At 40.8% G+C, this 14412-nt stretch overlaps 1 protein-coding gene across 3 annotated transcripts in view; it reads right to left on the reverse strand.

Annotated features, from left to right (window-relative positions):
• Positions 1-14147, reverse strand: part of RALBP1 (ralA binding protein 1) — a 66901-nt gene extending 52754 nt beyond the window's left edge. For 2 of the 3 annotated variants that reach the window (XM_053912723.2, XM_053912724.1), the window contains exon 1: positions 13956-14147. The gene's annotated coding sequence lies outside the window, so the exon portion shown is untranslated. The remainder of the gene's footprint in view (positions 1-13955) is intronic. The other variant, XM_053912722.2, reaches the window with a different exon arrangement.
• Positions 14148-14412: the final 265 nt, after the last annotated feature.

A 14412-nucleotide genomic window follows, 5' to 3' on the forward strand; every position in this document is an offset into this window, starting at 1 on the left:
GGCAAACATAAATACATGCCAAATAATTATCTCAATAGAATGCCCATACAACTATGGCCCAGATCAAAATTTAAACATTTATTTCTAGTATATAAGACTTCCTTCTGTCCTCAGCCAACCATTACCCTCTCTCCTTGTTAAAAACATTTCTCATTTTTAACACTATGGTTTAGTTGCCTCTTTTACAACCTTTTAAATGTGTCATTTTTCCTGGGTTTGGCTATATATGTGTATTTAAAATATACATTTCATTATATGTATTACAGTATTAAGGGTTCCAATCTGCGAAGACAATAACAATTTTATTTTTATGTACCTTAAAATATAAAAAAGTAAAAATGGACAAAACTAAAATAAGGAATAGCTCATCTGACAATCATATTGCAAGATTTTAACAAGCAGCTGTCAATAACAGGTAATATATACACACCAATTTTTTTTAAAGATTTTACCTATTTATTTTTAGAGAGGGGCAGGGAGGGAGAATGAGAGGGAGAGAAACATCAATGTGTGGTTGCCTCTTGCACACCCTCCACTGGGGACCCAGCCTGCAACCCAGGCATGTGCCCTAGACTGGGAATCGAACCAGGAACCCTTTGGCCAGCACTCAGTCCACTGAGCCACATCAGCCAGGGCTCAGTCATGTTAAAAAAATAAAGTCTCAATTAAAAACAAAGTAATCTGAGGAAAACTTGAGGAAACAAAAATCTAATGTCATAATATACTCATTTTCTTAAAATGCTAACCTAAGCTGAAAAACTTAGAATAGTATCTCCTGCTTTTCAATTGTTTGTTACAATAGTGTGATAACAAAATGTACTTCAGTGAACTTTCTCTTCAGTTTTATATTCATACTTTCTTTTCCCATAATTTTCCTAAGCATAAAGTCAAAGTTCTTGATTCTTTGAAGGAACTCTGAAATTGCTAATACCTTAAAGTAATAGCTTCAATTTATGAATTTTCTTTTAAAAACTTTCTTCCTGGTAAGGAGGAGGGGAGCTTTCTTACCTCATCTCCTTCCTCCTTTTCATCTCAAGATAGTAAGTAGTTCCTTATCCAAATATATTTACCTAATGGCACCTATCACTGGCAAGTGGCTGACAGATCTCACGTTAGAAAATCCCTGTCACTCAAAAACACTGTTTTTATAACAAACACACCCCATTTTTAAACAATGGCAATGCTATGTAGTTTTAATCTCAACCTGCCATGAACTCTGGCTCTTATTTTTTAGTGCTTTTGAATTCATTTAACCTTCAATTGATAATGCTTCGTTACATCATGGTATCAACTCTGAAAGCAATTGCAAAGGAGTTCTATCATTTTTTTAAATAGCCTTTTATGCAAAAACTTTATATTTAAGCCCTGACTGGTGTGGCACAGTGGGTGGGGCATCATCAGGCAAACTGAAAGGTCACAGGTTCAATTCCTGATCAGGGCATATGCCTGGGTTGTAGGCCAAGTCCCCAGATGGGGGCATGTGAGAGGTAACCAATCAACATTTCTCCAGCACATAGATGTTTCTCTCCCTCTTTCTCTTCCTTCTCCTCTCTCTAAAAGCAAATAAATAAAACCTTTTTTAAAACAGTTTCATATTTAATTATCTGTACAACCTTTCCAGGTGATCGATCAGTTTGAAGGACTTCACTCAAATTTAAATAAACAAGCCTAGAGCATGGTACGCATTAAGTGCTCAACAAATACTGATTCCCTTACTCCACATATTACATTATGCCTATTTAGAATAGAATGTATACATGTTTATATATATATATAGTATATATATATACTTATATATCATATATATCTATATATATATAGATATATCTTTTTTCATATGTGTATAAAGCATCTCTGGAAAAAGATACAAAAAATATCAGGTTGTTAAACCTTCAGCACTATCTTTGATACCTAAGGAAAACAATATTACTTTTCTCTCCCCCAGGCCATCATCCCTCAGTAAAGAAACTGGGAAATACCCTGATGGAGAGAGAATTCAGTAAACAGGAAGTATACAGGTTCTAGAGCAGGGGTGTCCAACCCACGGCCCTCTGGCCGCCTGAGGCCCAGGATGGCTCTGAATGCGACCCATCACAAAGTCATAAATTTATCTAAAACATTAGTTTCATTACTAAGTTTTATTACCTAGTTATGTACATTTTCTGTATTAGTGATCACAAACTTGGGACCTCCTCAATGACTTTAAAAGATTATTGAAAGGGCCGCTGCATAATTACGTTATTATGTGAGGACTTTTTTGCATATCTGTGATGGCGGGTATCACGAAAATTATGCATGGACATTTTTTTGCTCATCAGTTTTCAATAGTGTTCATGTATTTAATGTGTGGCCCAAAACAATTCTTCTTCTTCCAGGGTGGCCCAGAGATGCCAAAAGTTTGGATACCCCTGTTCTAGAGTCTGATAAATGGTCTTGGTTCAGATTAGCTCTGTCTGTAACATAGTTGTGAGTTTTAACAAAGTACCATCCATCACCTTTCATAGACTAGGTTTCTTTATCTGTAAAACAGAATATTGACATCTATCTAACAAGGTATTGCCAAGATTAAATAAAATGATATTCCTGATATACCAGTAGGTACTAAGTAGTAATAATAATTGTTAGTCAATATTTAATTGTGCTATTAAGTATACAAAAGCAAGAGTATAAAAATATCTGGAGAAAGCTTGACTTTTTCTAAACTATATCATTGCATCTTCATGTAAGAATGATAAAGGAAGAATTTTACTGCTTTTTCTTTCCTTGAAAGACCTTCAGAAAATCTTAAGTACATCTTAAAAACACCATAAACAAATTTTAAAAGCCAAGAAAAATCCTGAAAAATATACTAGCACCAAGAGAACCAAGATGGAGGCGTCGGTAGACACACTGCGCCTCCTCGCACAACCAGAACTGACAGAAAATTGAACAGCAAGGAAGTCCGACACCAAGGAGATAAAAAAGAAACATTCACCCAGGTCGGTAGGAGGGGCGGAGACAGGCAGCCGGGGTGGACAGGACTCACATTGCCGCAGGGGGGGGGGGGGCGCGAAACTGGCAGGGTGTGGGACGAACGGGGCAGGCAGTCTGACCACTAGCAGACCCTGCGGCCCTACATTTGCGCAAAGATAAACCCAGAGGGCCGGACTCAGAGTGGCAGAGAACAGGACAGGCAGTGTGGTGGGTAGCACCCTGCGGTCCCACATTCGCGCACAGATAAACCGGGATGAACGGTGGGGAAGCGAAGCAGACCACGCAACCCAGGGCTCCAGCTCCAGGAAATAAAGCCTCAAACCTCTGATTGAAAACACCCGTGGGGGTTGAGGCAGCAGCAGGAGAAACTCCCAGCCTCACAGGAGAGGTCATTGGAGAGACCCACTGGGGCCTAGAGTGTGCACAAGTCCACCCACTCGGGAACCAGCACCAAAGGGGCCCAATTTGATTGTGGGTAGCAGAGGGAGTGTCTGAAATCCCATGGAGAGTGGAGTGGGCGCCATTGCTCTCTCTCAGCCCCTCCCCTATGTACAGGGTCATAGCACAGCCACCAGCGTTACCCCGCCCTGGTGAACACCTAAGGCTCTGCCCCTTTACATAACAGGCGCGCCAAGGCCAAAAAAAAAAAAAAAGGTACAAATGACAGAACACTTCAAAGCTCCAGAAATAATCCAACTAAGCAGTGAACAGGTAGCCAACCTTTCAGATGCACAGTTCAGAACACTGGTAATTAGGACGCTCACAGAATTGATTGAATTGGGTCGAAAACTAGAGGAAAAAATGAAGGCTATGCTAAGAGAAACAAAGGAAAATGTACAGGGAACCAACAGTGATGCGAAGGACACTGGGACTCAAGTCAACGGTGTGGACCAAAAGGAAGAAAGAAACATCCAACCAGAACAGAATGAAGAAACAAGAATTTGGAAAAATGAGGAGAGGATTAGGAACCTCCAGGACATCTTGAAACGTTCCAACATCCGAATTATAGGGGTGCCAGAAGGAGAAGAGGAAGAACAAAAAATTGAAAACTTATTTGAACAAATAATGAAGGAGAACTTCCCCAGTCTGGCAAAGGAAATAGACTTCCAGAAAGTCCAGGAAGCTCAGAGAGTCCCAAAGAAGCTGGACCCAAGGAGGAACACACCAAGGCACATCATAATTACATTACCCAAGATTAAGCAGAAGGAGAGAATCTTAGAAGCAGCAAGAGAAAAGAACACAGTTACCTACAAAGGGGTTCCCATAAGACTGTCAGCTGACTTCTCAAAAGAGACCTTGCAGGCAAGAAGGGACTGGCAAGAAGTATTCCAAGTCATGAAAGGCAAGGACCTACATCCAAGATTACTGTATCCAGCAAAGCTATCATTTAGAATGAAAGGGCAGATAAAGTGCTTCTCAGATAAGGTCAAGTTAAAGGAGTTCATCATCACCAAGCACTTCTTATATGAAATGTTAAAGGGATTTATCTAAGACAAAGAAGATAAAAAATATGAACAGTAAAAATGACAGCAAACTCACAATTAACAACCACACCTAAAACAAAACCAAAAGCATACTAAGCAAACAACTAGAACAGGAACAGAACCACAGAAATGGAGATCACATGGAGGGTTATCAACAGGGGAGTGGGAGGAGGAGAGAGGGGGGAAAGGTACAGAGAATAAGTAGCATAAATGATAGGTGGAAAATAGACGGGGAGGGTAAGAATACTATAGGAAATGTAGAAGCCAAAGAACTTATAAGTATGACCCATGGACATGAACTATAGGGGGGGAATGTGGGAGGGAGAGGGTGGCAGGATGGAGTGGAGTGAAGGGGGGGAAATGGGACAACTGTAATAGCATAATCAATAAAAATATTTTTTTTAAAAAGTACAAATTCAGGATGTAACAGTCATGGGGATGTAAACTACAGCATAGGGATTATTATAATATTGTAATAACTGTATGGTGTCAGATGGTTACTAGATTTATGGGATAATCACTTAGTAAGTTATATAATGTCTATTCACTAGGTCGTACACCTAAAACTAATATAAGATTGTATGTAAACTATAATTGAAAAATAAAAAATTGTTTAAAGTAAAAAATAAATTAAAAAATAAAATTAAAAGAAAATACTAGCACTAGACATGACAAATATTTTACAAAATTAATTTTAGAAAAAGAAAAGCACAGAATGGTACAGACTATGAACACCAGCACACAAAAGATAATAGTTTAAAAAAATGAAAGCACAGAAAATTAAAGAAATGTTCTTTTCCATCCACCAATTTTCTAAAGATGTGATATCCAACATTGAGGAGGGTATGATGAGAGACCCTCATACACTATGGGTAAAAAGGTAAACTGGTACATTTAAAAGGGCAAATTTGCAACACCTATCAAAATTAATATTCTGACATAGCAATGCCACTATTAAACTTTATGCCCCAAAAGTGAACAAAGATGTAGGTAAAACGATGCTTATTCCAGTACTGTTTTAAACAGCCAAAAAACTTTTATTCTACTGCATCACTATAAGCACCTAAAACTCTTTAAGAATAAAGCACAAACAGAAAATATTGTCCTAGCTATGTGCTACCTACAAGAAATTTACTTTAATTATAGTGATACGGGTAACCTAAAAATAAATGTAGTAATAAATAAGTAGATGAAGTGACGTTGGCAAAATGTTGGCATAAGGAACCCCAAAAGTCCACCCCTCCATAAAAGCTTTAAGCAATCCAGGGAGTGCTAAATCATAGAGCTTTGTGGCATTGAACTTACTCTAGTCCTATCCTGGGCTCCCAGATTAGTGGTGGTCTTAAAAATAACAGCCCACCTTACCAGTACTGGTACAGAACTCCCCCAGAGCTAAACCCACTATGGGGAGTAACAAATGTCTGTTGAAACATTTACAGACAAATGTTTTCACTGCTGCCACCTAAAGCAATAGACTGAACAAACAGCTGGGGCATACGCTGAACAAAAACATTGAGAGGAATTGCTGAACAATGAAATGTCTCAGGGAATAAGGACCTTGAACAGCTTCAACAAAGTCCTGGGAATCTAAGGGCAACATTGTGCCCAGAGCTGTGCACATGCTCAGTAATTCTGCCACAGAAAGAATTTTTGGTTGACAGGGCCCCTCCCCCACCCCCCTCCCCCAATACTTGGGCTATGTAATCCAGCTGTTTTCTGTTCTCTATAGTTTCTGATGAGAAGTCAGCTGTCAATAATATTACAGATCCCTTGTAGGTGATGAGCCACTTCTCTAATCCTACTTCAGAAGGCCCTACACTCTTACGTCTGGATGACCTTGACCTCTGCACAAACAGGAAATGAAGGCTAAGACAAAGTTGCCAAGTGGCTGAGTGGTAAAGGTAATTCAAAGTCAACTTTACAAATTCAATACAAACCTTATAAAAACGTCAACAGCTTTTTTGCAGAAATGGGAAAAGCTGATTCTCATGATGCTGAAAAGATGTTCTACATCATCAGTCATGAGGGAAAAGCAAGTCAAACCCACAATGAGATACCAGTTCACACTGACTAGGAGCTAAAATTTTAAAAACCAGAAAATAACCAGTGTTGATAAGGATGCAGAGAAATTAGAATCCTTACACTGAACAGTGAAATAGTTCATCTGCTTTTGAAAACAGTTTAATAGTTCCTCAAAATGTTAAACTAAGAGTTACCATACGATCCAGCATTCTACACTTAGGTCTGTACCCAGAAGCAATGAAAATTCATACCCACACAAAAACTTGCACATGAAGATTCACATAAGCCTTATTCATAACAGCCATAAAGTAGAAACAACTTAAATGTTCATCAATTGATGGACATAGAAAATATGGTATAATCAGACAACAAAATAATATTTAGCAATAAAAAGGAAATGAGACTTCTGGTCAAGATGGCAGCGTAGGCACACATGGCTCACTGCTTTGTAAAATCACATCAAAATTACAACTAAAATATAGAATAACCATCACCCAGGAATGTCACAAATACAGCTGAATGGAAGTCTGACAACTATGGAACTAAAGAACCACATCCATGCAGACTGGTAGGAGGGGCGTAGACATGGAATGGACTAATCCCACAACAACATGGATAAAAATTCATGAGGGACATCTCAGGAACAAGGAGTCCCAGACCCAAACCAGGCCCCCCAGACCAGGATTCCAGTGCTAGGAAAGTAAGTCCCCATAACTGCAGGCTGCAAAAACAAGTAGGCATCGAGTCAGTGAAAGAAACCTCTGGAGCTCCAAGCAGTTCCTCTTAAAGAAACCACACACAGACTCACCTACACAGACTCATTCCTCCTGAGCTCCAGCACTGGGGTAGCAGCTTGAAAGGCACCAGTTGTATACAGGAGGGACCAAGTGTCTGGAATCAAGGCAAGCAGAGGCCATGGTCCCTTTGCTAAACCCTCCCCGCAACATAGCCAGTAAGCTGTTGCCATATCTGAGACTCCATCAACCTAGCTAACACTGTTTGACCCACCTGTGAGATCCCCAGAGGCTCTGCCCCATCCAAATTTAGGGCCCACCCAAGCTGCTTTTCCATAAGAATTGTGGGTCTTGGCTCCTAAATCCTATCAAACAAGCAACAGCTGGCTTCACTGAGCCCTAGTGTCAGCCAGCTTAGAGTCACAGCTTGGATTCCCCTGGGAATCTCCATGCGCAGCATTAAGTAGCAGCCATATCAGCTTGCTTTACACCTCAGGCAGGGCGCCCCAGGCAAAACACAGCTGGAGGCTGACATTGGCCTGTACCACCCAGAAAACCTAAGAGCCAGAGCACCCAGTGGCCAGCTACAGACCATGTCAGAGCACCACCACCCTGCCCCTGCACAGCTGATCCTCCATGGAGGGTGGAGGTTGGTGGTCAGTGGTCACAGCCAGTCCTTGCAGCTGACGGGCCTAGGTAAATCCCTCCCACTGATCTGCCAACAGCAACCAAGGCTCAACTACAAGAGGAGGGTATATAGAGCCCACACTAAGGGCACTCATCGAGTACTCAGCTTGGGTGATAGGTGAGGCAGTGCCATTGGACCCTACAAGACACCCACTACATTAGGGCACACTACCAAGACACTGAGTCAAAGCAGCTCTATCTAATACATAGAAACAAACACAGGGAGGCTGCCAAAAGGAGGAGACAAAAAAACATGGCCCAAATGAAGAACAGATCAAAATGCCAGAAAAAGAGCTCAATGAAATGGAGATAAGCAATCTATCAGATAGAGTTCAAAACACTGTTTATCAGGACGCTCAAGGAACTTAGTGAAGAACCTCAGCAGGACAAAAAAGATCCAGTCAGAAACAAAGGATTCACCAATTGAAATAAAGAACAATTTACAGGGAAACAACAGGACAGCGGATGAAACTGAGAATCAAATCAATGATTTAGAAAATAAGGAAGCAAAAAACAACCAATCAGCACAAGAAGAAAAAAGAATCCATAAAAATGAGGATAGTATAAACAGCCTCTGGGACAACTTCAAGAGGTCCAACATTTGCATCACAGGGGTGCCAGAAAGAGAAGAGAAAGAGCAAGAAGTTGGAAATCTATCTGAAAAAATAATAAAACTTCCCTAATTTGGTGAAGAAAATAGACATGCAAGTCCAGGAAGCACAGAGAGTCCCACAATTATGATAGATGCAAAAAGGCTGACTCCAAGACACATCATAATTAAAATGCCAAGGGTTAAACATAAAGAGAGAACCTTAATAGCAATGAGAAAGAAGTTAGTTACCAGATGATTGCCAGATGGGAGGAGGAAGGGGGAGAATGGGTAAAGAGATGAGGGGATTAAGAAGTACAAATAGGTAGTTACAGAATAACCATGGGGATGTAAAGTACCATATAAGAATGGAGTAGCAAAGAACTTGCACAAATGACTCATGGACATGAACAATGGTGGGGGGATTCCCTGAGGGAGTAGGGGGCACTGGGTGGAGGGGGGTAAAGGGGAAAAATCAGGACAATTATAATAGCATAATCAATAAGATATAATTTTTTAAGAAAGGAATTAGGTCCTGCTATATGCTACAATATGGATGAACCTTGAAAACTTTATGTTTAGGAAGTCAGTCAGAAATTATCACGTATTTGATTCCATTTATATGGACTGGGCAACTCCACAGAGACAGAAGTTACTGAATAGATTAGTTGTTACTAGTGGGTGGGAGCAGAGGGAATAGTGAGTGACTGATAATGAATAAGAAGTTTCTCTTTCCGAGTAATGAAAATGTTCTAAAACTTATCATGGAGATGGTTGCACAGCTCAGTGAATATACTAAAAAACCACTGAATTTTAAACTTTAAAAAAATAAATTTTATGTTATATTCATTATATTTCAACAAAGCTGTCATAAGAAAAAATGCAGTCTCAAGTCTGCCATGTTAAAAAAAAAATATCTCCTTTGCCCCTTAATTACCCCGTTAATACCTCCTTCTAGTCTTCCCTTCATGGCTAAAATTTGTTCATTCTTGAAATAATCTACATTAGATTGCTCCGCTCTCTGATCTCCAATTACTCCTCAATTCAATGAAAGCTCGCTTCTTTCCCAATTGTTAGCATTAAGTAGAATGCGACAAACTGCTGTTAGCAAACTCAGAAAATTCTTAATAATCCTTGTTTTATGAAAGTTTTCAAAGCACTTGAAGTACAGTTGTCTATTTTTATTTTTTTCTGGACTCAAGTTATGAAGTATAGCTTCCTTCTGAAATGATCCCATTTGGGCTTCTGTGACATTTTCTCATGGTTTCTCTATATCTCAAAACACTTGGGAATTTCCTTTTCCAGTTCTTCCTCTATTTGGCTTTAAATTTGTTGTTGTCCATGTCCTATTTCCAGAATTATTCTCCATCAGTAAACTCTTCTTATGTAGTATTTCGTACATCAAAGGCTTTGGCTACCACCTATAATATATATAACCTAATGACTCTCTTATCAAGACCTCTCTCATACTCCAAACCCACACACCCACCTATGCGGCAGTTGTTTCCACATGGATGTTTCACAGACAACTTCCACTCAATATATCCAAAAGCAAAATACAAGGGGGGACACCCCAAAAAGGAATTATCTTCTGTAGGGCAGGCCCATTGTAATACTGGCTTCCTCCTCTAGTTGAGTATTCTAGCAACCCATCTGCATCAGTGTACCAGCTGGCCTTGTTGTGACAGGCTGTGTTTGGCTTCACTGATTTTTTTTTTTTTGAAGGCGCCTTTAATACATTTGCCCATTTCATAATGGGTGATTTACGAGTGCACCTGCCCATACCACTCTGAGTGTTCAGCAGTTTTTGAACAAAAACAGCATCACACCCGTGCCCCACCCTCCCTATTCACCTAATCTCATCCCAAGAAACTTTTTTGTTTCCCTGAGGAAAAAGTCCTGAAAAAGAAATGTTTTGCTGTTGTAGAAGAGGTAAAACAAAAAACAGCAGAAGCACTAAAAAGGCATCAAAATCGACGAGTTCAAAAACTGTTTTGAGCAGTGGAAAAAAGTCTCAATAGGTGTACTGCATCAAATGGAGAGTACTTTGAAGGTGCCTGAAGTTTAAACATGTCAGAAAAAATACACAATTTTTTTATTAATGAATTTCAGGTTTTTCTGGGTCCCCCTTTGTACTATTCTTCCCCAAATTTGGACCTCTTCCAGAATTCCATCTCAGCATACTTTACCATTGTGTATCCAATCACCCAAATTAAAATACAAGTCATCTTATCCTATTATTTCTCACTCCCCAAATCCAACTGTTACTGAATCCTATGTATTCTATGGGGTTGGCCAAAAAATCCATATGGTTTTTTTTTGTAAAATAAAAAACACATTTTTTATTTTCACTAATAACTCTATTGATTTCAATATTTTGAGTATGTCAGCAATCTCCCACGTGGTATAACATTGATTGTTCTCAATGTTTTGATTTGATCGCTATCAACTTCAACTAGTCCACCTGACCATGGAGCATCACCACTATGAAATCTCCAGCATGAAACCTCACAAACCATTTTTGATATATTCCATCAGTCACAGCATCCTCTCCATACACTGCACAAATCTTGTTTTTTTGCATTTCAGTTGCATTTTTACCTTTCTTGTTATAATAAAGCACAATATGCTGAAAATGTTGCATATTTTCTTTCATCTTCAATATTAAAATGGCCACACAAAAATTCACCAACTGTGATAAGTTTAATGCATGCTGATATGACAGCTGCCACAATACAATCTAACCAAATTGTTTCAAATGAAGTTAAAAACAACTAAGTTCTACTAGAGCCATATTACAGAAAAAAAACAAACAAGCTTTTTGGTCAGCCCAATACCTTTTAATATTACCCTACTGGTATTAGCCTACTCCTGTGTCTCCACTGACACTACCTTTATTTAGGCCCTTATCTGTCACCTCAATGATTATAAAAACTCCTAACAAGTCTTTCTGCATCCTGCCTTATCTTCCCACTATCCTTTCTGAAATGTATACTCCACAATAAAATTTCATCATGACCCTTTCCTGATTAAAATCCGTAAACTTTATTATCATCTATAGGAAAAAAAAAAACCCTCTCTAACCCTTAGAATGGCATGCAATACTTGAGGATCTATCTGTGCAACCTCATCTTCTGCTACTTACCATAAATCCAATGCTAATAATAAACCCAATGCTATAGCTGTAGAGAGCAACTTCCCATTCTCAAAAATATACCAGGCTCTCTCTCATCATGTCCAAGTTTCCCCGTCTTAGATTCCTTTCTTTCCATTTTCTTCCTCAGTCTTGCCTGAACCTTCTCTTAGTTTAAGGACATAAAATATAAAGAACTGTATATAATGCTTAACACACAGCAGGGAGTAAATGGATAGGGATGGCTTAGACGTCCCTTGTTTATCTTGTCTCCAGGCATTTGCTTACAAGGTAAAGTTGAAATCACTTCAACAGTATATAAGACTATCCATAATTTGGTCTCTGCCTACCTCCTCAGTTTCATGTCTTGCCACCACCCTATTCTCTCACTAGCTATACTGGCAGGTCCTACAACTCATTATGTGTAAGTTTAGACTCCTGTGCTTTTGCTCACACTGTTCCTTCTTCCTAAATGCCCATCCTTTCTATGCTTATATACTTACCACTTTCATCCCCTCCTACATATAAACTCTTTTCTTACTACTGCCCCCTTCCTCAATCTCTCTCTCTTCTCTTAAGAAACTGACCATTACCACCTTCTCCTTTCCACATGCACTGTATGCCCCATACTTTCTCCAATCAAAGCCATCTTAAAAACATACTGTACTTGTTGACAATTCAAGTAAGAGATAAAAGTCTTACCACCCTGAAAGCAGGGACACTACCTTATCCACGTGTTAAGTCCTCTTCACCTAGCACAGTACCTGCTACACAGTACACTGTAATACACCTTTTCCCTTATTCTCTCCACATATACTAACTTACGTTTCTACTGGGATTTTTCTTTCAAAAAAGAACATACTCTTGGATTACACTCAGGGCCCAATCTCTTCCAGCCAACCAAATGAATTAAAGTTAATATGTATTTTCTGATACCACTTCTATTTTTCTCAATTAGGGTAGAAATGGTCCCTGAAAGATCTAAAGTGAGAAATGCTATTTTGAAGACATAGCATTTAAAGTTATGCCACACAGCTTGAAGATACTTTGTTTAAATAATTCTCAACAGTTAACTGTTAAATTTAACCCCACTTAAATCTATGGGTCACTTTGAAAAGTGGGAACCACACCACTAACTTCCTTCCAACTACCAATACAGCTTACAGCAATTACTCCTCTTCAGGAAAATACTCAGAAAGTAATGATCAAATCACTAAGATAACTCAAAAGGCCAAAAGTGAGGTTACCTTTCTCATTCACAGTCCCATTTAGAAGTGCTACCTACATCAACACCAACATAAAGGGTCCCTTCCTTATCACCACTTAAATGTTTTGTGACTAACTGGCAAGCATGATGGAACGCTACTCAAAGTATTCCAGCATTGCACATGCACACTCCACAAACCAAAAATTCAGTGAAAGCTTTTCTAATGAGGTTAGGTGTGTTAACGATAAGTCCAAGCAACTGTACTTCTTCTACACGCACATTCAAGCTACCTACAATTAACATTTTAATTATATTCAAGAATTACCTATTAGGCCCTAGGGAAATAATGATGCTTGATCAAGAAGGCGGCTCTGCAGTAATGAATCCCCAAACTTGAAACAGCGCCTAATTACTTCAGGTAAAACTAAGGTGTGTAATATTTTGTAAAACCTGTTTCACTCTCATAACGATAAACCAAAAAAAAAAAAAGAACAGCTGACCTCAATAACAGCATTTTTGCACAAGCACATTGAAAATTAGTTGTGACAGTAATTCTCAATCTCAGATCTGTCCATCCATTCCCACTGAAACCTGAACTAAGGACCGCAGCACCCAAAGGAGCCCCACTGTTTACAAGCCAGCAGTGGGAAACATCAAGAGCCTTTTCCTAGACCACTGAACAAGCACTGGAGACGGGTCGATATTCTGGGTGCGATTAGAAAACAGTATGATTATATAAAAGACAGAGTCCCCTCGCTTCCATTCCGAAGTGCCCAAGAGCTGCCCTGAGGCCTGGAGCTCCGAGGGGGGGAGGGGTTCGGTTCCTGATTCTCCTCCAGACCCCTAGTGAACCTAATTTCAAACGAGGCTGCCATGAGTGAGGCCCGGCCAGCCTGTGGGAGGAACGCACAGCAAAGGGGGCGAGAACCGAGAACCCTCCCCGGGAAGAACCCACACTAGGGGCGGCCACGCCCCCCACCCCCAACTCCAGCTCCGCGAGCACCGAGCGTCCAGCCCGGCAGGCTGCCTGACAGACACGGCTGCAAGGCGGCTGCGGAGAGGACTCCCCGGCACTGGACGAAGGCACCACTGCGAACCCCGCACGCCAACGCTGCCCCTCACTAACCTGTGCCCGCCGCCGCGCGACCGCCCACCCCAGCCTCAGCCACCGCCTCCTCGCGCTCACGCTGCCGCTGCAGCCACCGTAGCTGCCTGCAGCACTGCACCTCCGGCCGGCCTCGGGTGCCCCATTCTCACCCCGCCCCAACGTCCGCCTGTTTACAACGATTGGGACGGAACAGGACGAGCCGGCCCAGAGCGCAAGCGCATTCCCTCCTCCTGCCGCAGCCGGCTACCTCGGTCCTCCACTCTGCACAGACGGCTAACGTTTATAAGGGCGAACGCCGGTGCGCTCACGCGGGGCACGCTGGGAGGCGTAGTTCTCGGAAACCCAGCGCCCAATCTACAGGAGGGCTGTCCTTCGAGGAAGCACACTACAACATCCAGGAAGAGCCGGGCCTCCTGCGGCCCAGAAGTTAGCTGAGGAGACTGAGGGAGCGAGAGTGAGAAGGCGCCGCGCTGGT

This window comes from Desmodus rotundus, chromosome 10 (genome assembly GCF_022682495.2).
Source record: "Desmodus rotundus isolate HL8 chromosome 10, HLdesRot8A.1, whole genome shotgun sequence".
Classification (NCBI taxonomy): Eukaryota; Metazoa; Chordata; class Mammalia; order Chiroptera; family Phyllostomidae; genus Desmodus; species Desmodus rotundus.